The sequence below is a fragment of the Mugil cephalus genome, chromosome 16 (assembly GCF_022458985.1).
Source record: "Mugil cephalus isolate CIBA_MC_2020 chromosome 16, CIBA_Mcephalus_1.1, whole genome shotgun sequence".
Lineage (NCBI taxonomy): Eukaryota > Metazoa > Chordata > Actinopteri > Mugiliformes > Mugilidae > Mugil > Mugil cephalus.
The window spans coordinates 13,602,774-13,611,225 of NC_061785.1; the positions used below are offsets into that span (position 1 = coordinate 13,602,774).

General features: G+C 41.9%; 1 long non-coding RNA gene across 1 annotated transcript; it reads right to left on the bottom strand.

Annotated features, from left to right (window-relative positions):
* Positions 1-7,260: 7,260 nt before the first annotated feature.
* LOC125022629 lies at positions 7,261-8,094 on the bottom strand. The gene is made up of 2 exons (XR_007114467.1): positions 7,466-8,094; positions 7,261-7,425 (listed from the first exon to the last, which is right to left on the bottom strand). It is a non-coding gene; the product is annotated as an uncharacterized LOC125022629 (long non-coding RNA).
* Between the last annotated feature and the right edge of the window lie 358 nt (positions 8,095-8,452).

Consider the following 8,452-nt stretch of genomic DNA (forward strand, 5'->3'; position numbering starts at 1 on the left):
TCCTCTCTGCCCTCTACGGTTCGGACCACGTCCTCTAAATCCTCCTCTACCCCTTCCTCCTTGATAATAGAGGTCTTCATTTTCATTTTGGTAGAAGGTTTCTACAGGTTTTTTTTTTTTTTTTAGCTTTTTTCTTGTTGCTGGAATGCTCCATTCTGATCAAGAGTTTCTTCTAAACCACTGTGAGCTTTAAACACAGTGGTCATTCTGATCCTATATACTTCGAATGGTTCGTCTTTTTTTTGTTTAACTCTGCCTATTTCGGTGTAATTTGCTGTACGTCTAAAACGTTGTGTAGTTCGGTCAGTTAGACCTCGTACACGGACGGTTAATTCTCCATCATTGTGAGGCAGAGGTTGGCCTCCACGTGCAGGATCCCAGTTTCCTGTGACATAACGCCAATATAATCCCAGTGCTGCCATCCAAACTTGTTGCACTTTCTGTCCATTTAAGTGGTACGATTGTCTAACGTTTTCTATATCTTGGACAAACTGAGTGACGTCCTCCTTATGGGAGGCCACTCCTTCTACAGCCTTTTTAACGTCATCTATGGTCCATGTTCTATAGACCAGGATGGTTCGTGGCTGATCATCGGCTAGGTTTGGGTTTGCTACTTGAATCATTGGATATGCATCAGCTTCAGTAAGTGATGAGTTTGTTAGTGGTGCAGATGGTCCTGGGGAAAGCAGCTTCCCCATCGTTTTTGACCATGTATAACTTTTCCCTTTTGAACAAGTCGTTCGTGGTGTTTTCTCATATTGAGGTGGCGACTCGGTTGGTAGTTCTGAATACAGCGTCTGAATGAGCGGAGCAATACGAGGCTTCAACCCTGAGGTCCATAAATATTGATATTGCTGGTTGCTGATCTCGTATTGATGCTGATTGTTGCTGCTTTATGATTCTATGACTGTGAAGTCCTTAGTTTTTAACTAGACTTTAAATGGTTTACATACATTAGAAAGTCCTTAGATCGACAGATGTTACGTGAAACATTGAGAGTATACTGCTGACACAAGAGCTTTATCTCAGTTTTGCCATGGCCCCACCACTGTCTAAGACATGTAAAATCAGCTTTCCTGTTTCTAAAAGCGGTCCAAAAACAACCTAAAACCTCACTAAAACCTCTATCAAAAGTTAAAACTGAATTAAAATGCCAGTATGCACTCTTGGCTCGAATATCCTTTATAGTAAGTTGACATAAAACTGCAGGCTGGGAGGCTGGATGAGGCTCTGCATGGTTGCGATCTAAAAACTTGCACTCAGCACAATTAAAATCCCCACCCAAGAATAAAAACTCCTCTGAGCCACAGCAATTCAGTCTAGTGTTGACTTGTTCTATGAAGCTCTTCCTCTCTGCACCATTGGTTGGAGCATAAATATTTATAAAAACCAGAGTGTGATGCTCAAATTGTACTTTTGCTAAAAGACACCTCCCCTTTACAACATGCTCGACCTCCGGAGATAATGGAGTAAATGCTCCATCCCACCACTGAGGGAGGTGTTATGGCTCAAAACTACCTGTCCTTCTCACTCTCTGTTCCAGTCCGCCTCTTTGCTTTCATCACTATGCGGTTCCTGTAAAAACAAAACATCAATGTTTTTCAACTTTGCTGTGTCAAAAACCAGTGTCCTTTTGTTTTTTCCTTCTCTGGCACCGTTTACATTTAACGTCCCCACTCTAAAGGAATCCGTCGTGAGGGAAAAGTTAAAAAAAAAAACATGACAGTAAAAAAAATTAAAATAAAATCAACAGCCTTATCATCATTAAAACCTGAGTTGCTTTCTCACTTTCGTCATCTGTTTTTGTAGTCTATGTATTTCCTGGTCAGTGAGATCTGATGAAGCTCTCTTCTTAATCACATGTCTGGCTGAGTTGTAAAATGCAAGCTTATCAGGAAAAGGCTGCTCTATATTCAGGCGTTTTATGCCTTTAGTCATCTGCAGGAACATTTTAAACATTTGACTAGAATACAACTTGTGGTCCTGACTAGCAGCTACCTGTGAAAGAGACAGGTCACTACAGTCAGACAGACAGCCTTCACTGTCGCTGCCATCTGAAGCAATCGGCTTCGTCTCCAGCCGACCAGCTTTCGCGGCCACAGCAGCATTCACCACATTCTTACGTTCACTGCCCCGCTTCACCACATCGCCAGTCCCACCGGCTGCACCAACCTCACCCAGCTCTGCTGTCCCCTCACCTGTCTCCTCACCAGTCACCTCACCCAGCTCACCTGCTTCCCACAGTTTAGCTCCCACAACCTCACCCATCACCTCAGTCACCATATCCTCACCTGCTCCACTCTCCCTCACCTCAGCACGATCACCATCCTGGCTTTGTTCTTTGTCTACTCCTCGCTCAACAACCGCACCGACTGAGCCCGAGCCGGCTACAGCCCCATCCACCCCCGCAGCACCTTGGCTGCGTCGCCACACAGTGGGAACAGCTAATGCTTTCTGTGTCCTCTCCAGGTGGTTACAGCTCAGAAACTGCAACTTCACCACGGTCAACAAGTAGTTCAAGTATGGATACCACACCTCATCAACTGTCTGGATAGAGTATTGAATCATTTCCAGTGAGTTTGACGAAGTTTGTAATCAATGTTGTGGATGTATGTTTACTTGACCAGGTTATGAATGCCTTGTGTGGTAACTCAACTATTTCTTTTCTTTCTTTCTTTGTTTTCTTTTTTCTTTCATTACCAGTTCAGTTGAATTTTATTGTTTTTTTTGTTTCAGAACCAGTCATTTTAATTGAATTGATTTTTGATTATTGCTGTAATAATGGTTACCTGCTACAGTTGAATGAAAATACAGAGAATGGGAAATTGTAGCTGCTGAAAGTTGAAAGTCTTTTAAATATTCAGAAAAGTCAATGTAAAAGAAATCAAATCAAAAATTACAATAAACAGTAAATTGTTGCAATTGTACACCAAATATGTAGTTACCTTTTTTTGTATATGTTTTGAAATATCAAATTATTGTGGTATACTGTTACATTACATCTAATATAGTCATATACAGCCTTTTAAATAAAATGCCATTAAAAACAAGTAAAAAAAAAAGAAGAGCACATTTCCATAACTTTAAGCATTATTATTCATATTGCAATGTTAATTTGCCATCTTTATGGATAATTTCATTGTTTTAAAATGTAAAATGTAGGGAGGTCATTGATCGACTTATCCTCACTAGCAGAAAATTGCACTTTGTATCATATATACTAGGGGTTCCCCGATTTTGAAATTCTTTCATTCATTCCCTCTTTTGCCTGTGCCTCACACCAACTTCATCAGCTGTGTACGCGCGTATCTACTGATGTTGATTCTTTGGCAGCATTTAGGTGATGCTGGGACACTAATAATACCATGCCATTAAAAACAAGTAAAAAAAAAGCACATTTCTATAACTTTAAGCATCATTATTCATATTGCAATGTTAATTTGCCATCTTTATGGATAATTTCATTGTTTTGAAATGTAAAATATTTGTAATTAAACGTTTAAAACTATATAAAACTATTAAATATCCATTTGATGTTTTCTGTGACATTGCAGAAGCTTCTTATCGAAACAATGCCACAGCGAATGTGTAGTCTACTGTAATAAAAACTAAAGGCCCAACCAAATATTAGAGTGTGCTGCCTTTGTCATACTATGAGAAGCCTCCTCAAGTTACAAGTAAACATCTATTCATTATGATACCCTAGCATTACCACAGTATTTTAGAACTGAAAAGATGTCTTGGATGTCTTCAAGAAACTCACATCCAGTTGCTGTTCTTTTTTGTCTTTTTTTGTAGGAGATGAGGATAAGGGAGGTCATTGATCGACTTATCCTCACTATTGTCGCTGGAGCCTATCCTAGCTGTCATTGGGTGGCAGGTCACCAGTCTATTGCAGATGAACTACAGTTTTTCCAAAAAAAGTGTCCATTATTCCAAGGGTTCACAAAGTTATGGGAGGATTGACAGTAGCGTCACAAGAACGTCAGCAGGTATGATTTCATGTGCCCGACAATCCAAAAGATAGGGGGGAAAGGGGAGAGTGTCAGTGGTAAACCATGATATTAGAATGAGCCATAAATAATATGTAGAGATGCACCGATTTTGAAATTCTTTTATTCATTCCCTCTTTTGCCTGTGCCTCACACCAACTTCATCAGCTGTGTACGCGCGTATCTACTGATGTTGATTCTTTGGCAGCATTTAGGTGATGCTGAGACACTAATAATACTGTATTGGCGGCAGGGGCGGGCAGACTTCCCCCGCTTCATATCGGACCGCTTCTCTTTCAATTTAGCGTGTGCGCGCTTTTCTGATTCTGACCCCACATCACTGACAGCCTTACACACACCTGGGACCTCCGGTAATCTGTGACAGCGTTTCAATGTCGTCTGTGATCGTAACCCCTCGCGAATCGACCGAATTTGCAAAACCATAGAAACTTTTACAGTGCCAAATTTCCCTGTCCAGGTCTATTAATTGGAAGACCTGAATGGTAGGCTTCAAAGAAATGTACACAGGAGTAGAGTCACAACCTTCTTTACAATAGCTCTGAAATAAATAAGCCACAAATACATTTTAAGAGTTTTATTCAAAGTAGACACAGGCAAATGTTCAACTCTCGCATGCTCCTCCTCCCAATGCGACCGTGACCTGGACGCAGTGGAGTTGGTCCATAGATGTGTTCTTGCCCTGGCTGGAGCCGGTGTGTGTCCTTTAGATGCCCTCCCTCTCATTTGGGTGTCCCAAGTTGTCGCCCGCCGTGCCGTTGCCGCTCACGGGGCCGTCGTGGGTGACGGCGTAGGCGTAACCGTAGCGGGCCGTGCCGTTCTCGCTCACGGGGCCGTCGCCAGCCTGGGCAGTCTTCTCAGCTTTAACATCCTCCGCTTTGTTGGAATGTGTCGTTATTTTAATGTGGGCAACAGATGCCTCAGCGTCCACGCCATTGGTTTTCAGATGGACTGAAAGAAAGAAAAGAAAAAAATTGAAGAATTTCCTTGACCTGATCGTTACACCTAGGCTTCGATATCCCAGAAGGATTACAAGAAGTCCTTCAGGTCGAGTTGGTAACAATAGACCACCACATTGAGGATATTACGGTACATGTGCGGTCCTGTCAAGCCTTTCACGACGCTAGCATGAAGACAAAGGCTTTGCACAGATTTGCCATTTTGCTAAAAAGATTTCACAGGAGATGCTCAACCTCTGAAGGCCCAGCAGAGGTTATACTTGCTGCGTCAGCTCAGGAAGTTCAACCTGCCCCAGGAGTTGCTGATCATCTTTTACTCATCAATAATCCAGTCTGTCCTGACCATGTCCATCACTGTCTGGTTTGGATCTGCCACTAAACACGACAGACTGCAGAGGACAGTCAGGTCTGCAGAGAGGATTATTGGTAATGACCTTCCCTGGGGACAGGGGTGGGGACCCTTTTTCATATCAAGGGCCATTTCAAATTTTATAAAGTCCTCCAAGGTCCATACTATTATGAATCTGACAAAAAAGAAGTCTGAGACAGCAGACTGCATTTATCAGACAACAAGACATCATGAATGACCTCTCTTATTCCCATCTCCTACAAAAAAACACAAAAAAGAATGGCAACTGGATGTGAGTTTGTTGAAGACATCCAAGACATCTTTTCAGTTCTAAAATACTGTGGTATTGCTAGGGTCTCTTAATGAACAGATGCTTACTTGTAACTTGAGGAGACTTTTCATAGTATGATATAAACAGCATGGCTGAAAAAAAAAACTAACAAAAACAACTCACACACTCTAATATTTCGTTGGGCCACCTTTAGCTTTTATTTGAGCCCTATGAATCCTAACATTGACATCTTAGAAATCATTAGTGGTTAACTCTTATTTTCACTACTAAACATAGCCCTGAGTTCTACTGTTGTATTTCTTTTCATTTGATTTCACCAAACGTTTAAGTGATCACTGATCACAATCAGGATTTTTTTCCGACCACATTTCTCCCTGAAAGACCCACCATCCTTCCAGTTTTGCATCCTTCCCAATTTTAATAGTTTCTGCTTCAATCTCCTCAGATATTGTTTCTGCTTGATGCATGCAAATGATTTGACCTTTCTCAAACAGATTAACAATCATTTCCATGACCACATTGATGAAGAACATTAACTTTAGTTTGCAACTGTCTCTCTCTTCACACATTCACACTTTCTCTCTGGATGAACATATCAAGTACAATCAACTAGATTCAAATGAGTTTAGCAAAGTGATTGTTTGTATTCCACTCTCCTACCAGATCTCTCTTCCTCTGAAGAGAGAGCCAATTAGTACTGATGAGCAACAGTTGTGCAACCTGCACAATGAGCTTTTTAAACCCAGCATGACAGTCACACTCATACTTGGCTACTGGCACGATGGGAGCTGTTGGTCTTTTGGTTGTCTGCATGCTGACTGTTTTGCTTGCTCAAGGTTTTGTATGTTTTTAGTGAATCTGTTTGAAGGTTGTGGAGTGTATCAAGGAAGATTAAGTTGTTTGAGGCAATATCTTTGGGGTGAATGAATGCTTTGCCTCAACTTGTAAAGTTCCTGAAAAGTCATTAAGCTGCAGGTATTAATTGAAATGTTGCAACAAAAAATACTTTTTTTACTAAAGGAAAATGCACGGTCTACAGGTTCTGATTTGTCAAGTGGTGGTAAAAACCAACACGATGACCTGAAGAGCGAGAAGAAAGGTTAGTCACTTACTTTGCTGACAAGTTATTTAGGTGTTGCTGTCTAACATCCATGCCTTCTGTGTTCTAGACCTGCTTTCTGATGTTTCTCTGTTCTCATTCTTGACGTCATTGTGCTCCCTGTTTGCAGAAGATGCTCCAGAAGGTGAGTATTTCCTGTGAAATCTCTTTTAGGTGCTACTATGTTGAATTCATACCTTCTGTATTCTCGAGATGGCTTCTGATGTTTAGAATGGCACTGTAGTTTAGGTTTAGCATATCGGATGCTACAGAGGGTGAGCATCTCCTGTGAAATGTTTTTAGCATAATGGCAAATCGTGTAAATCCTTTAACCTCACGCTAGCCACATGGAGGGCTCGACAGAACTGTACATGTACTGTAATATCAATGTGGTGTCTTATTGTTACCAACTGTACCTGAAGGAGTTTTTATAGTCCTTCTAGGATATCTAAAGCCTAGGTGTAACAATCAGGTCAAGTAAATTCTTGGTTCAATTTTATTTTTTCTTTCAGTCGATCGGGGAACCAATGACGTGGACGCTGAGGCATCTGTTGCCCACATTAAACTAGTGACACATTCCAACAATTCGGAGGATCTCAAGCCCGCGGTCAGGAGCGGCCCTCCCCGCGACGGCGACAGCCACGTGAGCGGCACGGTCGGCGAACGGCGCCCCTATCGCTAGCAACGTGCACAGGAACAACACGGCCAGCGACAGACTCCGGAAAGGACAGGATGCAGCTTTTGGACTAACTCCACTGTGTCCGTGTCATGGTCACATTAGGAGGAAGTGAAATGGTGTTTCAGACGTTCGACTCTCGCATGCGCCAACTTTAAATAAAATTCACAACATGTATTTGTGGGTTAGTTCATGGTGGTTGTAAATGAGGTAATTGTTACGCATGCATCAATTGGAAATGGAACATTTTAAACACAATCTTTGGCAGCATTCTGCAACACAGCTTAAACCCAATGTTAAAAGTGGCAAAGCCAGGGGTATCAAACTCATTGTAGTTCAGGGACCAGATGGATCCCACTTTGCTCTCTAGGGGGCTGGGCCAGTAACACAACAGCGTATTAACCAATCTATCCACTTTATTCCTAGCCTCCATTAGAACTTGCATGAATTATGGGTGTGACTTCCAGTATGAAGCAGAAGCCATTAAGTCCATTTTCTATGTGGGGAACCAAATGGCAACCTCCAGGTCTGAGCGATGACAGAAGTGCAAAAATTGCAGTTCAAGTGGCTGGCTCAAAATGGACTCCTGTGGGGTGAACATTGCTATACACGTTTACAGCCTGGTACAACAATGAGTTTGTTTCAATGGTTTATTTCACTATTCATGACACCCCCCCGTCATTTATCAAGGTATAAAATTCTGTGTAATTTTGAGTGGTAGACTGGACTCAACGTCAATGAGTGACATCACGATGGATTTGTCCATATATACCAGGGCTACTGAGAATTCTCAGTGAGTCAAAGGTCCATTTTATTGAGGTTGGCCAAGCCACAGGCCATACTATTGAATAATCAAAACAATACTAAAACAGGGTGGCAGTAGAGCGGTTGGCAGTTTGTCTGTCCGTTGTGTCCTTGGGTAAGACACTTAACCCACCTTGCCTCCTGGTGTGTAGGAATAAGGTGGATACGTACCTTCTCCAAATGTTAACTTTTGTTCTGAGAACAACACTAACCAACCCACAAGTGGTAATTACTGTTGGGCGACATGAATTGTCGCAGATTGG